This window comes from Mobula hypostoma, chromosome 15 (assembly GCF_963921235.1).
Source record: "Mobula hypostoma chromosome 15, sMobHyp1.1, whole genome shotgun sequence".
NCBI classification, from domain to species: domain Eukaryota; kingdom Metazoa; phylum Chordata; class Chondrichthyes; order Myliobatiformes; family Myliobatidae; genus Mobula; species Mobula hypostoma.
Window position 1 is genome coordinate 70,266,152 of NC_086111.1, and position 16,358 is coordinate 70,282,509.

The 16,358-nt window shown below is 48.3% G+C and overlaps 1 protein-coding gene across 3 annotated transcripts in view; it reads right to left on the reverse strand.

Moving 5' to 3' along the window:
• The window catches only part of LOC134356953 (plexin-A1-like), a 462,148-nt gene extending 450,585 nt beyond the window's left edge, over window positions 1-11,563 (reverse strand). The window contains exon 1 of one of the 3 annotated variants that reach the window (XM_063068230.1): window positions 11,424-11,563. The gene's annotated coding sequence lies outside the window, so the exon portion shown is untranslated. The other 2 variants (XM_063068229.1, XM_063068232.1) reach the window with 2 other exon arrangements.
• Between the last annotated feature and the right edge of the window lie 4,795 nt (window positions 11,564-16,358).

Sequence of the window (16,358 nt, forward strand, 5' to 3'; positions counted from 1 at the left end):
TAGTTATTTTATGTCTGGGCATAGCAAGGATCATTTATCCTAATTAATAATTTAACAGTCCACTGTTTTTAAATGCAAGTCTACAGTCTAGATTAAGATGCATCGATGTGTCTTTTCCTTAAAAATAACTTTTATATGGTGTGAGTGCGCTGACGGTTTTTAAAGTTCTGCGGAAGCCAGGTGCTTTTTGGTGCAGGCTCAAGATCTGTTTCAGGCACACAGGAAGGAGACTGAAGGTCTAATTGAGTGGAGCCACAACAATAACCTCTCACTCAGCGTCAGCAGAACCAAGGAGCTGATTATTGACAACAGGAGGAAGAAGCCGGAGGTCCACGAGCCAGTCCTCTTTAGGGGATCGGAGGCGGAGCAGGTCAGTAGCTCGAAATTCACGGGCATTAAAACATCAGAAGATCTGTCCTGGGACCAGCAGTAAGTGCCATCACAAAGAAGGCAGGACAATACCTCTGCTTTCGCAGAAGTTTGCGCTGGTAAGAGACCATAAGACACAGGAGCAGAATTAGGTCATCCAGCCCATCGAGTCTGCTCTGCCATTCCATCATGGCTGATTTATTATCCCTCTCAACCCCATTCTCCTGCCTTTTCCACATAACCTTTGATGCCCTCACAAATCAGTTTGGCATGTCATCTAAAACACTGACCAATGACAGTGGAGAGTATCCAAACTGGTTTCATCACAGCCTGGTATGCAAACACCAATGCCCAGGAACAGAAAAGGCTCCAGAAAGTGGTGGATACAGCCCGGTCCATCATAGGCCAAGCCCTCCATACCATTCAGTACATCTACAAGCAGCATCCAGCATCAAAATCCCCACCACCCAGGCCATGCTCTCTTCTCTCTACTACCATCGGGAAGGAGGTACAGAACCATTAGTTCCCACACCATCAGCTTCAGGAACAGTTATTACCCTCCAATCATCATGCTCCTGAACAAGCGTGGATAACTTCACTCGTCTCAACTCTGAACTGATTCCACAAACTATGGACTCACGTTCAAAGACTCTACAACTCATGCTCTCAGTCGTATTTTTATTTGCGTAGTTTGTCATTTCCACATTGGTTGTTTGTCAGTCTTTACGCTTAATATTTTCATAAATTCTATTGATTTTTTTTCATATATATGATTAAAAAGATTTAAAGGCTACTTAGACCTTTGAACCCTTAATATTAATGCCTCATTCCTGAGTAATGAACCCATCACTGCAACAGCACGAGTTTAAATTCCTCAAGATCCAAAAAATAGCACAGTGGGCAAATTGAAGAGGTCACTTCGATAATTATTTCAGTGACCAAAGAGCTGCATGCAATGGCGTTCCACTTACATACTACCAGTATGTTTCCTTTTCTAAAAAACTAACTTATGCAAAAACTAACTTATTACAAGTGTCAGGGCTATGATTAAGCAGTTTATTAACAATGCCAATATTGGTTGCGTGGTTGATTGTGGGTAAAGGAAGTTCCAGAAAGCATGAAGTTTACAAGGAACTGGTTAGGTGATCTCATAAGATGCAACTGCAACTCACACACGACTGAAGAGCAACGTGTGTGTCAAGGAACAAACTCAAATTGATTGATTGATTATGGTCGCAAGTGCCAAGATTACAGTGAAAAGCTTGCCTCATATACTTTCCACACAGATCAAACCATTACACAGTGCACTGAGGTAGAACAATGGTTTAAAAACGCAGAATCAAGTGTAACAGCTACAGAGGAAGCGCACTGCAGGTAGACAATAAGGTGCAAGATCATAACGAGGAAGATCATGAGGTCAAGAGCCCATCTTATCGAACTAGGTAACTATTCAATAGTCTTAACAGCAGGATAGAAGCTGTCCTTGAGCTTATCGTACGCGTTTTCAGGCTCAACACATTTCAGAATCAACTTGTGTCTTGCAAATTGTATTTAATTTTCCTTGTGTTCAAGTCCAGTAGGAATAGTGAAAGACAGTGCATTTCGACAGTACCGTGTCAATGTACAGGAAATGGTAAGGTCCTCTGGAGAAAGATAAAAGATCTTGGGAAACTCACCCACAGATCTATGACTTGCGACCAACAACCTACAGAGGAAACTTGCTGTTGTTGTCTACGACGCAGATCACAAAGGGAAGGAGGTAGTGACACAAAATGTAAAACATCAGGGGGTCACGTACTCTACATAACAACGGAGGGGTGTAGGGATGAATTAAATCTCCAATAGTCCAACACAGTTATGGTTAAAGGGGAGAATTTCAAAATGTCACTGTGTTCAGTTGGAGAGATTTAATCGTGGAGGATGAAACACTACCTGGAGGCCAGCAAGGGTTAATTAGCAGGGAGGGTGGAAAAGGTGAAAGGCTATCTTCAGCTCTTCACCTCTTCCACCTATCGTCTCCTATCATCCCCCTCCTCCTGGCTGCACCTGTCGTCTTGCACGCCTCCCCGTCCTGTCACCTTCTTATTCTGGGCCTCTGCCCCCCTTTCTTTCCAGTCCTGATGAAGGGTCTCAGCCTAAAACACTGACTCTTTATCCCCCTCCACAGATGCTGCCTGACCTGCCGAGTTCCTCCATCATTTTGTGAGAGTTGCTCTGGATTTCCAGCATCTGCAGAATCCCCTGTGTTTAAGTAGCAGGGGAGACAACCATAAACTAGACTGGATTTTAAGGCGTTCAGAAGATAAAGCGCAATTCAAAACACTAAGGGGAAAAATAAAAATCGATAGGGGAGAAATTATTTCTGCTGGGCAGGGATTTTAAGAGACGAATCAGAATGAGGTTGACTTTCACTGATGTATGTATGTCATGAAATTTGTTGTTCTGTAGCAGTACAGTGCTATACATTAAAATTACTATAAGTATGTAAAATAAATGGTGCAAAAAAGAGAAAAACAATGAGGTAATGTTTATGGACCATTGAGAAATCTGATGGTGGAGGAGAAGCTGATCCTAAAAGATTGAGTACATGTCTTCAGGCTCCTGTACCTCCTCCATGATGGTAGTAACGAGAAGAGGGCACGTCGTGGGTAGTGCGGATGTCCTGGATCACTCTTGGAAAATTAAGAGACAGACCTTCGAGAGGCGATTAGGAAACGTGTCAACACACAGGGACGACAAGAGATAAAGGTGGACGCTGAATCAGTCATTAACTTGAACATGAGACATCATCGGGAGTGGGTGTGCAACACCGAGAGAAGCGGGAACATGGAGACGCACCACAGAACGCCCACCAACCATCTCGAGTATAGGATGGCGAAGGGAGAGGCTTGGTGCAATATGGACTTCCACTGTCCTAATGTTAACATGGGCACACAAAACAAAGGCCACCTGATTCAATAGTCTGGATGACAAAGTGTTCTGGACCAGAGAGAGTTAGAGTTGGGAGCTTGCTTTTGGTTGCATGTTGGGTGGTAGGGGGCTGATGCTTTTTTGATGGAACAAGTGGTAGGAGTGAGAGGGGGAGGGTTGATGCTTTGCTGTGTGGGAGTGGGGGTTGGTTTTGGGGTTCAAACATTTTCTGTCATTCATTCTCTGGGGTTTTTGTTTTGTTTCCTTTTTGATTCATGGGCATCTGTGAAGAGTAGGGAACTCAGGTTGTATACTCTGACGTTAAATTGAACCTTTGAAATCCCAGGAGCAGAGGAGATTTACCAGGACACTGCCTGAATTAGAGAGCATCTCTCAGACTCGAGGAAAGGCTGAGCAAGCTGGGGCTTTTCTCTTTGGGGCAAAGGCAGGGGGGAGGTCTCTTGGTTGAAATGAAGCGCAGAGTGGATAGCTAGAGACTTCTTCACAGCAAGAATAAAGGGGGCATCATTTTGAAATGACTGGAGGAAAGTATAGCTGGGGGGGGGGAGATGTCATTGGTACTCAGTGAGTGCTAAGTGTATGGAATGCAACACCAGGGTGGTGGTACAGGCAGATACAATCATTATCTCCATCATTACATGCCGTGTTGAATGATGTGGGCAGTCATGGTCTGTCCGTGATCATTGTTCTTAGCAAGTTTTTCTACAGAAGTGGTTTGCCATTGCCTTCTCCTGGGCAGTGTCTTTACAAAACGGGTGATCCCCAGCCATTAGCAATACCCTGGTCGGAGATTGCCTGCCTGGCGTCAGTGATCGCATAACCAGAACTTATAACATGCACCAGCTGCTCATACGACCCTGCTCCCATGGCTTCATGTGACCCCGCTGGGAGGTGGGTGGAGTGGGGAGGGGATGAAGCAGATGCTGCCTTGCCCAAGGGTGACCTGCTGGCTAGCAGAGGGCAAGAGCACCTTACCCCTCCTTTGGTAGAGACATACCTCCAGCCCGCCACCCTAGCGGATATATCAGGGACATTTAAGAGACTCTTAGATAGGCACACGGATGATAGGAAATTTGAAGGCTATGTAGAAATGAAGGGTTAGATTGATTAACTTATTCTTAGAGCAGGTTAAAAGGTCAGCACGACATGATAGGCCAAGGGGTCGGTACTGGGCTGGAATGTTCTATGTTGGAGATTGGATGTTACAGAACTCAGAAGCCAAAAGCTCAGCTTGAAACACTGAAGGTGGGAAAACACAATCGATTGGGTATCGATAGAGTGAAATTATTTCTGCTGGGTGGGGATTTTAGACATGGGGGGGTCACACTCACAAAATTAAAAGGCAGACCCTTCTGGGTGCGATTATGAAACATTTCAACATACAGGGCGACAACAGATAACGACAGATACCGAGTCAGTCATTAACTAGAATGTCAGACACCGGCAGTTCTAGCAGACATGAAGAGAAGTGGAATGTGGCGCTCTATCACATATCACCCACAATCTATGTCATAGGAGCAGAATTAGGCCATTCAGCCCATTGAGTCTGCTGTGCTATTCCATCTTCACTGGTTTATTATCTCTCTCAGCTAAATTCTTCTGCCTTCTCCCCATAACCTTTGCCTCCCTAATTAAGCAGGGCGGCACGGTAGCGTAGCGGTCAGCACAACGCTTTACAGTACAGGTGACCTGAGTTCAATTCCCACCACTGCCTGTAAGGAGTTCGCATGTTCTCCCCACATGGGTTCCCCCCCCCCACATTCCAAACACATACCAGTCGGGAGGTTAATTAGTAAATTGTCCCGTTAGGCTAGGGTTCAATCGGGGGTTGCTGGGCAGTGCGGTTCGAAAGGCCAGAAGGGCCCGTTCCACACTGTCTCTCAATTAACATGGACATACAGGTGGGAAGAGTACACACTCGCACACTTGTGTCCTATAGGCCCTCACGGTCTGGTGCGCTTGCATATCACATCTCTCCCAACCCCTCCCCCCCCACACACATACAGAACCCACTGAAAAAATGGGTGTGCGTACACATACACTACACACAAACTCCTCATTCCAATCACATTCCTCTCACACACACTACATGCAGACAGACTGGAGGGTACACGCCTCCACCCTTTCACACTCCAGTTGTGTCACCAGACATCCCACCTCTCCCGGAAGCTCCAGGAGTCTCCCGCATATTAATAGTGGCTCCCCGATGCCTGCAAATTATATACAATATCCCGGAAATCAATTTTTTTAAAAGAGCGAGAGAGCGCGAGAGCGAGAGCGTGAGAGCAAGAGAGCATGTGAGAGTGAGAGCGGGTGAGAGACGAGAGAGAGCGCGCGCGAGAACAACCGAGAGAGAGAGAGAGAGAGAGAGAGAGAGAGAGAGAGAGAGAGAGAGAGAGAGAGAAAACCATAGCAGAGTGTTCCAAAAAAAAGAAAATATAAAATGTACATCACCCCAGACTACAAGAAAGTGTATCCCTGCCTAATAGGGGTCAACATAATGACAGTGTTGCTCGCTGCACTGTTTGCAACAGTGACTTTTCTATTGCCCATGGTGGGTTAAAATGTAAAAGACGTGTTGAGGTGAGTTTAACAGGTGTCATTCGTTCATTAGCATAGCTAACGTTATTTAAACTAGCTGGCTAGCTGCTAAGGAACTACTCTATTGCAGACATCCCACCTCTCCCGGGAGTTCCAGGAATCTCATGGTGCTACCTCCCTGAAATGAGTTTTTGCAGGGTGGGATGTCTGTGTCACATATACACACGTGTGCGTGGACCCCGCCCTATTACTCAAGCACACAGAACTCACTGCGAAATGGGGTGTGTATACACACTCTACGCAGACTGATGGGTGCCCAGCTCCACCCCTTCACACCACGGGAACTCCCCGCCCCAGGGCCACACATTAAACACGATTTTATTAACAAAGTGGTCTTTGCATGACCAGTTCACGGACTGTACACGGACAACAGCAGCAGCCCAGATGGATACACGGGTTAGACACGCAGACCAACCCAAGTATTCTCCGTGTGAGGTTCTTAACTCACCCTTTTAATCTCCCCCAGCTCCTCTGGAAATATTTGACCCCGAAGTCAACAAAACGTGCGGGTTTTGCCAAGGCAAAAACTGACAGCAGATGAGAAAATGAAGGCGAAGGAAGTTATAAAAACGCCCTAAAATTATTTTGTTCCTTCGACCTGCAGTTTGAGGGGAGCGTGTCTGAAAAGGATTGCTAGATATCTGCCTGGCAGACTCCGAAGTCATCTCTTCACCTCCCAACCGGCCGCTCTACCCTGCACCAGAAGCTCCCTCCCCATTTGTTTCGCCCTCCGCGCCACCACTTAGAAATATATCGTCTCCGGCATATCATCCCCAGCCGGCGAAACATCCCAGCTGCCCGGTATGATCTCACGTCTCCCAACCCAAAACCCTAGTTAGTTTCAGTTTTGAGAAGCAGCCTAATTAGATTGCAACCACGAGCTGCGACTGTTCAGCTTTGTACACACCCAGCTCAGCAGCGAAAAAAGTCAGCAGATTTTCCATGGACTCTTTAAGACTTCCCCCATCTCACCGCCAAGTTTCTCATAAACAGTGACTCAAAACTGCTAATCATAACCAGCCTGTCAACAATCCAGAAGAACAAAACTATTAATTACGCGCGGTACTTTGTGGGGAGTTGTGGTGAATTGTTTTAGATAGAAGTTGGGAAACTGAAATCTGAGCGCTTGACAAAAATGATCCCAGTTCGATCTCATGGTTTTGTGGTTGTCAGACATCAAACTGGAATAACGGATCGATTGTTCGAGTTGTTCTGTTGGGCATTTACCATCCTTCCCTTCGGAAAAAAAACACACAACTAACATCCCCAAAACTTTACTGCGTTAGGAGAGAGACGGGATGCGGGGGGGGGGGGGGGGAGAGACGGGATGCGAGGGGGGAAGAGAGAGAGAGGGGACGGAATGCGAGAGAGAGAGAGAGAGAGAGACGAGATGCGAGAGAGAGAGAGACGGGATGAGGGAGGGAGAGAGAGACGGGATGAGGGAGAGAGCGAGACGGGATGAGGGAGAGAGAGAGACGGGATGAGGGAGAGAGACGGGATGAGAGAGGGAGAGAGACGGGATGAGAGAGGGAGAGAGACGGGATGCGAGAGGGAGAGAGACGGGATGCGAGAGGGAGAGAGACGGGATGCGAGAGGGAGAGAGACGGGATGAGAGGGAGAGAGACGGGATGAGAGGGAGAGAGACGGGATGAGAGGGAGAGAGAGACGGGATGAGAGGGAGAGAGACGGGATGAGGGAGAGAGAGACGGGATGAGGGAGAGAGAGACGGGATGAGAGAGAGAGAGAGACGGGATGAGAGAGAGAGGACGGGATGAGAGAGGGAGAGACGAGATGAGAGAGACAGACGCGATGCGAGAGAGAGAGAGACGGGATGAGGGAGGGAGAGAGAGACGGGATGAGGGAGGGAGAGAGAGACGGGATGAGGGAGAGAGAGAGAGACGGGATGAGGGAGAGAGAGACGGGATGAGAGGGAGAGAGAGACGGGATGAGAGGGAGAGAGAGACGGGATGAGAGGGAGAGAGACGGGATGAGAGGGAGAGAGACGGGATGAGGGAGGGAGAGAGAGACGGGATGAGGGAGAGAGAGAGACGGGATGAGAGGGAGAGAGACGGGATGAGAGAGAGAGACACGGAATGAGGGAGAGCGAGAGACGGGATGAAGGAGAGAGAGAGAGACGGGATGAGGGAGAGAGAGAGAGACGGGATGAGGGAGAGAGAGAGAGACGGGATGAGGGAGAGAGAGAGAGACGGGATGAGGGAGAGAGAGAGAGACGGGATGAGGGAGAGAGAGAGAGACGGGATGAGGGAGAGAGAGAGAGACGGGATGAGAGAGAGAGAGAGACGGGATGAGAGAGAGAGGACGGGATGAGAGAGAGAGGACGGGATGAGAGAGAGAGATGGGATGAGAGAGAGAGACGCGGAATGAGGGAGAGAGACGGGATGAGAGAGAGAGAGACACAGAATGAGGGAGAGTGAGAGACGGGATGAGGGAGAGGGAGAGACGGGATGAGAGAGAGAGGACGGGATGAGAGAGAGAGAGAGGACGGGATGAGAGAGAGAGGACGGGATGAGAGAGAGAGAAAACGGGATGAGAGAGAGACAGACGGGATGAGAGAGAGAGACGGGATGAGAGTGAGAGAGAGAGACGGGATGAGAAGGGGAGACGAGATGAAAGAGAAAAGGGGAGACGGGATGAGAGAGAGGGAGAGAGAGGCGGGATGGGGGGAGAGACGGAGAGACGGGTTGAAAGAGAGACAGGATGCGAGAGAGAGAGGGGGGGTGTGGGAGAGGAAGAGAAGGAGGCGGGATGCGAGAAAAGGAGAGGGAGAGACCGAATGCGCGAGGGAAAGGGAGAGGGATGGGATGTGAGAGAGAGAAGGAGAGACGGGATGAAAGAGAAATGGGGAGACGGGATGAAAGAGAAAAGGGGTGGGAGGGACGGGATGAGGGAGAGGGAGAGACGGGTTGAAAGAGAGACAGGATGCGAGAGAGAGAAAGGGTGTGGGAGAGGGAGAGAAGGAGGCGGGATGCGCGAGACCGGACGCGAGAGAGGGAGAGGGGCGAGACGGGATGCGAGAGAGGGAGAGGGGCGTGACGGGACGCGAGAGAGGGAGAGGGGCGTGACGGGACGCGAGAGAGGGAGAGGGGCGACGGAATGCGAGAGAGAGGGGATGAAATGGGATGCGAGAGTGAGAGAGGGATGGGACGGGGAAGGATGAGACGGGGAAGGATGAGACGGGGAAGGATGAGGGGGGGAAGGATGAGGGGGGGAAGGATGAGGGGGGAAGGATGAGGGGGGGAAGGATGAGGGGGGAAGGATGAGGGGGGAAGGATGAGGGGGGATGGATGGGAAGGGGTTGGATGGGAAGGAGTTGGATGGGAAGGAGTTGGATGGGAAAGGGTTGGATGGGGTGGATGAGGAAGGGTTGGACGGGGGGGGTTGGATGGATGGGGGGTCGGATGGATGGGGGGTCGATGGATGGGGGGTCGATGGATGGGGAGGTATAGATGAGGGAGGGGTTGGATGAGGGGGGGAGGGAGGGAGGGAGGGGTGGACGAGGGGGTTGGACGGGTAGGTGGATGGGGGGTGGATGGATGAGGGAGGGAGGGATGGACAAGGGAGGGGTGGACGGGGGGGTTGGATGGGGTGGATGGATGAGGGAGGGAGGGATGGACAAGGGAAGGGTGGACGGGGGTTGGATGGGGTGGATGGATGAGGGATGGTTGGACGAGGGGGTTGGATGGGGGGTTGGATGGATGAGGGAGGGATGGCAGACAGAGGTGAGATGGAAGAATGAAAGGTACAGAGGGACGGGTCGGAGCAGAGATGGACAGGGAGGAATAGGCAGAAAGAGGGGAGACGAGAGAAAAGTGGGAGACAGAGGCAGGGAGAAAGACAGGTACTGTCTGAAGAAGAAACGCCCACTGTCAGGGAATGTCAGTACTGAAGTGATCAGAGACCCAATGCCCCTACAATTTTCCAATTTTACCCGAAGGTATCTCAGCGCCTAAGATCTAAACCAGGCGAAACCCCCAAACACGCCTGCAGTCAATGCCCCCAACATCCGAAATGAAATCATCTCCCGGGAGCCCAGCCGGATTCGCGCCGCTCTCAGCGCTTCGTCCTGCGGAACCCATGCCAGGGAGACACCATTGCCTTCGCCACGCCACCCTGAAATCCCAGGCACTGTCACAGTACCACGGAGGGTAAAAAAAATATCACTACTGAAGATAAATTCTTATTTCGCATTTTCTTGACCTCTCCCCCCCCCCCCCACCAAACACTGGGTAAGAATTTCGGTTCTCCAGAGGGCGAGACCAGTTTTATCACTACTATTTGGAATAAATTTGCGACACTCTTATCGATCAATTTTATACACCGATCAGTGAGGCAGAAGACTCCTTCACCACAGAAACACACAAACCAGAACACCGATTTTCAAAAAAAAAGCAAACATGCGTATTAACAGCGGGCAGTAGTTATTTAAATAAAGTGTTCGTGGTTTACCATGTATTAAATAAACCTTCGCTGACTTCCCGGACTGATCCAATCTAACACCCTCACAACTCGCAATCCTTAATATTAAAATCCTTTCGCCTCTATAGGGATGTTCGGGATTTTTATTTAATTACAGTTGCCTCGCTTTTCTCAGGAGTAGCTTGTATTTTAAACGGGTCGATTTCAACCCCCGCCGTCCACGGTATTTTCCCTCTCTCTCTCTCTCTCTCTCTCCATTCTAAATCGTCCCTCAGACTATTTACTTGGGAGCAGCCTCCCAAGTAAATTCCTCCTCAAGCCTCGAAGAGGTGGGGGATTCAGTCCCGGCTCTAAATGCTGGTAATGCTTGTCCTAAAACACAAAAAAAAATCGCAAGAAATCTATCAGAAAGTCCACACTGGAAGCTAGCTTATGCCTATTGTGTAAACACACTCCCTCTCTGGAATTTCACATCCCTCATAATACGAACGCGGTACAAGAAAAATAACACTGATTTAAACAAAATCCTTCGCAAACACGACAGAGATTATCTCCCTCTCACACACACACACTGATCATTACTGTCCCAGCTTCGAAGAAACAGCGAAATGCAAAACAAAAACCCTCTCGATTCACGAACAGCGGCTTTCCAAAAAGTCCTTTCAGCAAAATTCCTTTCCTGTTCTTGGGCTAAAACTACAGCAACACACAGGGGCAGCGAGAGAGAGAGGGGAAGGGCTGAGCCATACATTTAAAACACGCCAACAATCTTCTCTGATTGTTGCAACTTGCAACAACCTTCATTCACTTAAAAAAAAACTGAAAAGAGATTTACACCAACGGGCTGATTTTGAACCTTCTTCCAATCCACTTACCAGCGGCGAACACGCTGCTCAAACGGAATCCTTGGCCGGCTCAGAAATGTTCCCTGGTCGCATTTAAAAAAAACTGTTCTAACAAAGAAATCACATGGAAACAACCAGCGCGATTGCTTGCTTGCTACTTGGCTGTATCAGAATGCAGGAAACCTTGTGTCTCTGGTTGTAACGTGTACAGTTCTGTGCAAAAGGGCCCGAAATACTCACTGTGTGAATGAGTGAACGTCCTTGCCATAATTAGCTCGCAACACTGCGCTGAAGCCGCTGTTCCTCGATCCACTCCAACTGAATGGAATGTAACTCCAGGCGTCCAATGGGAAGCGAAGCCTCGCTCTCGCAGCCCGTCACCCTGCGATCCTGGCGCTAGGGGGAGCATGTGCTCACCCGGGGCGCTCCGCATTGCAATACAGCGCACACGGCGGCCTTAAAGGGGCAACGCACCCGGCTGTCTTAAACGGGCAATGCACTAACCCTGAAAGCAGCAGTATGGTCACTCTAACCTGGTTAGTCATTGTCATAGTCATACTTTATTGATCCCCGGGGGAAATTGGTTTTCATTACAGTTGCACCATAAATAATTAATAGTAATAGAACCATAAGTAGTTAAATAGTAATATGTAAATTACGCCAGTAAATTATGAAATAAGTCCAGGACCAGCCTATCGGCTCAGAGTGTCTGACCCTCCAAGGGAGGAGTTGTAAAGTTTGATGGCCACAGGCAGGAATGACTTCCTATGACGCTCTGTGTGCATCTCGGAGGAATGAGTCTCTGGCTGAATGTACTCCTGTGCCCACCCAGTACATTATGTAGTGGATGGGAGACATTGTCCAAGATGGCATGCAACTTAGACAGTATTCTCTTTTCAGACACCACCGTCAGAGAGTCCAGTTCCATCCCCACAACATCACTGGCCTTACGAATATGTTTGTTGATTCTGTTGGTGTCTGCTACCCTCAGCCTGCTGCCCCAGCACACAACAGCAAACATGATAGCACTGGCCACCACAGACTCGTAGAACATCCTCAGCATCATCTGGCAGATGTTAAAGGACCTCAGTCTCCTCAGGAAATAGAGACGGTTAAGGGGGCAAAGCGCCCAAGAGGAAATTTTTTGTTAACCATTGCCTTAAAGGGGCAATGCGCTGCTCCAGAAAGGGGCAATATACTCCGTCTAGCCCTCTTACTTTGAGGGGTCAATGTGCACTAACTGTTTCCTTAAAGGGGCAATGATTCACTCAGAAGGGAACAATTCACTCGTTAGTCCAGTTACCTTAAAGGGGCAATGCACGCAGACTAGCTCGCCTTAAATGCACCGTTATCTTAAAGGGGCAATGCACTCTCCCTCGCCCAGTTACCTTGGGGCAATGCACTCCCTTTAACCCATTTAGAGGCAATGCACCCTCTCAAACCTTTCTTAAAAGGGCAATGCACTTACTCTAACCCAATTGCTTTAAAAGGGCATGCATCCTCTCGTCCATTTGCGAGGGATACACATATTGCTCATTCTTTACACACTATAGCCTAGTTAACAATATAGAAAGGAAATACACTCATTTTGTTCCAATTGCTCCAATTCCACTCCCTGTAGCTGTTGTTTTGAAGAAGCGACAAGCTCCCTCTAATCCTATCTTAATGGAGACAACATTTTCACGCTGCATCAGGTCTTAAAGTGGCAATGAACACTCTAGCCCTGTTGCCCTTTTAAGGCGATAAACGTAGTATATATTTGTCCTACAGGAGCATGATGCTATAGGAATCAATGGATATGGAAAGGGGCAAAATATACTACTGAGGTAAACACACACAAAATGCAAGAGGAACTCAGCAGGCTAGGGGGCATCTATGGAAAGAGATTTGGGGCGAGACCTTTCATCACAAACCTGTTGTTCATGATTGAGCCACTGAGGTAAGTCATCTTTTTGAATTGAAGATCAATACTGATGAGCCACTTGGCTTACTCCTGTTCCTAGTTCTTCTGTTCCACTAAGAGATAATGGACTTTGTCCCAGGTGCCAAAGGAGCTATACATACAATCCCCCTTCCCTCTTCTTCCCATCCCCCTTGCACTTCCCTTTTTCCCCTCTCCTTCTCCCTCCCCTTCTTCTTCCCCTTTCCTTTCTTCATTTCCTCAGTGGCCTCTTACCTTTTCTCCTCACCTGCCCTTCACCTCCCATGTTGCCCCTCCTCCTTCCCTTTCTCCCACTGGCCCACTCTCTTCTCCTGTCAGATTCCTTCTTCTCCAGCCCTTTAACTTTTCCATCTATCATCTCCCAGCTTCTTACTCCATTCTCCACCCCATCCCCCTGCTTCACCCAACACCTTCGAGCTTGTCCTTCCCCCTCTTTCCCACCTTCTTCTTCCGGCTTCTTCCCCCTTCCTTTCCAGTCCTGATGAAGGGTCTCGGCCCAAAACATCGACTGTTTATTCCTTTCCGTAGATGTTCCCTGACCTACTTAATTCCTCCAGCACTTTGTATGTGTTACAATGCACACATTCTGATCTGGTTATAATGCATGGATTACCCGTATCCAACAGATACAAGGATTGTACAGATACCCCTGCATTAACTGGCTGGAAGGACAAATATGTTCACTCTATGGCCCTACTTCTCTGCCGCTGTCTTAAAGGAGCAGTACACCCATTTTGTGACCTTAAGCTGACAATGTACTCTCTCTGCCCCAGATGTTCTGCACAATCTCTATTACTCTCAGCCAGCCTAAAAAAGGCAATACACGTGCAGCAGCAAAGGAATGGAGGCAGCTGCAGAAAGTAGCTAATTCAGTCAGCTCCACCTTGAGCTCTAGCGTTCCCAGCATCGAGAACATCTTCAGAAAGTGATGCCTCAAAAAAATGGCAGCATCCATCGTTTAGGACCCCCCTCACCCAGGACATGCCCTCTTCCGAGTGCAACCATCGGGGAGGGGGTACTGGAGCCTGAAGACAAACACTCAACATTTTAAGACCAGCTTCTGCCACCATCAGATTTCTGAACGGACAATAAACCAATCTACACTACCTCTCTATTTTTTTTCTTTGTGTTTGCTCTCTTTTTGCACCACTTATTTGTTATTTTTAAAAATATATTTGTTACTGTAATTTATGGGTTTTGTTCACTATCATGTATTGCAGTGTACTCCTGCCACAAGACAACAAATTTCATGACATATGCCGGTAATATCAAACTTGATTCTAATTCTGATTCACCCTCTGCCTTAGATTCTTACGCATTATTTATATAGTACATCCCAGATATCTTAAAAGGGCAACGTGATGATATATGTGTACTTTGATAATAAATTTAGCTGGAGCTACATCCAAAGCGACACTCACACAAAATGCTGAGGGAACTCTATGCATAAACAGTCAACATTTCTGGGTGAGACTCTTCATCTGCACTGGAAAGGAAAGTGACAGAAGCCAGATTAAGAACCCACCCACCTTCCTCCTCAGCTAGCTTCACCTATCACCTGCCTGCTTGTACTCTTCCCCTCTCCCACCTTCTTATTAAATGTCAGCTGTTCATTCCTTTCCCTGGATGCTGCCTGACCTGCTGGGCTACTCCAGCATTTTGTGTGTCGCTTTGAACAATACCTAGTTATTTTAAGGAGAACGTATTTTCTGCCCCATCAGTGTCGAAGGGGCAAAATCATTGGTATATAATCCAGCTGTTTTAAAGTGCATTGCATATATTCATTTCTTCCCCGGCTGCTCTCAGCCAACATTACACCCCATGTCCAGCACACAACTGCCTTAAGACAGCAACGCTCCCCTGCAACACACACAAAATGTACGCCATAGATTGGGAGATTGTTTCGCCGAGCACCTATGCTCCGTCTGCCAGAAGAAGCGGGACCTTTCAGTGCCCACCCATTTTAATTCCACTTCCCATTCCCATATGTCAATCCATGGCCTCCTCTACTGTCGTGATGAGGCCACACTAGGGTTGGAGGAACAACACCTCATCGTCCGTCTGGGTAGCCTCCAACCTGATGGCATGAACATCGATTCCTCAAACTTCCGTTAATGTCCCCCGCCCACTTCACCATTCCCCGTCCCTTTTTCCCTCTCTCACCTTATCTCCTTGCCTGCCCATCGCCTCCCTCTGGTGCTCCTCCCCCTTTTCTTTCTTCCATAACCTACTGTCCTCTCCTATCAGATCCTCCCCTTCTCCTGCCCTGTATCTCTTACACCAATTACCTTCCCAGCCCTTTACTTCATCCCTAACCCCTCCAGGTTTCACCCATCACCTTGTGTTTCTCCCTCCCCTCCCCACCTTTTAAATCTACTCCTCAGCTTTTTTTTCTCCAGTCCTGTGACGGGTCTTGTCGACTGTACTTTTCTCCATAGATGCTGCCTGGCCTGCTGAGTTCCTCCAGAATTCTGTGTATGTTTGTGTATGTTGCTTGGATTTCCAGTATCTGCAGATTTTCTCTTGTTTATGTTCCCCTGTAGCTAGTTTTCTTAAAGGGACAGGGCAGTGCACTTATTTCCTGTCCCAGCCATCTGAAAAGGACAAAGAAAAGACAATCTTCTCCTTCCAAATACCCAGCAGTTGTAAAGGGATAAGGGATCTCTCTCTCTCTCTTTATTTCTTATCTACCTATCTCCATCCAAATACCCAACAGTTGTAAAGGGATCTCTCTCTCGCTCACACTCATTCACTCAGACTCTCCTCTCTCCCTCTCCTTCCCTCCCTCCTCCCGCTTCTCTCTCTTTCTTTCTTGCTGCAGTCCATCTATGTCCAGTTTCTACAGTGTAGAGGAGACCACATTGTGTGTGCAGAACACAGGACACTAGACTAGGCAAGGGGACCTGTTAACTCACCATAGAGATGCTCATTGTGTCTGTCAACCGCCCTGAGTGTGCAAGTGGGACTCATGTGAGCATCAACGGTTTGAAACAACACGCTCAAAATGCTCGATTATCTCATCAAGTCACCTTTGTGTGCGTTGCTCAAGATTTCCAACATCTCTGATATACCAATGGTTTTAGCAGTAATCTCCTCCAGTAACAAGCTTGTTTTCAAAAGTTTGTCTTGGTGAGGACCGTGGTCAGCCTGGACAAGATGGGCCAAAGGGCCTGTTTCTGTCCTGTATTGTTGTGGTTGAGTTCCGTCGAGTCATTGTCAACTCATGGCAACCC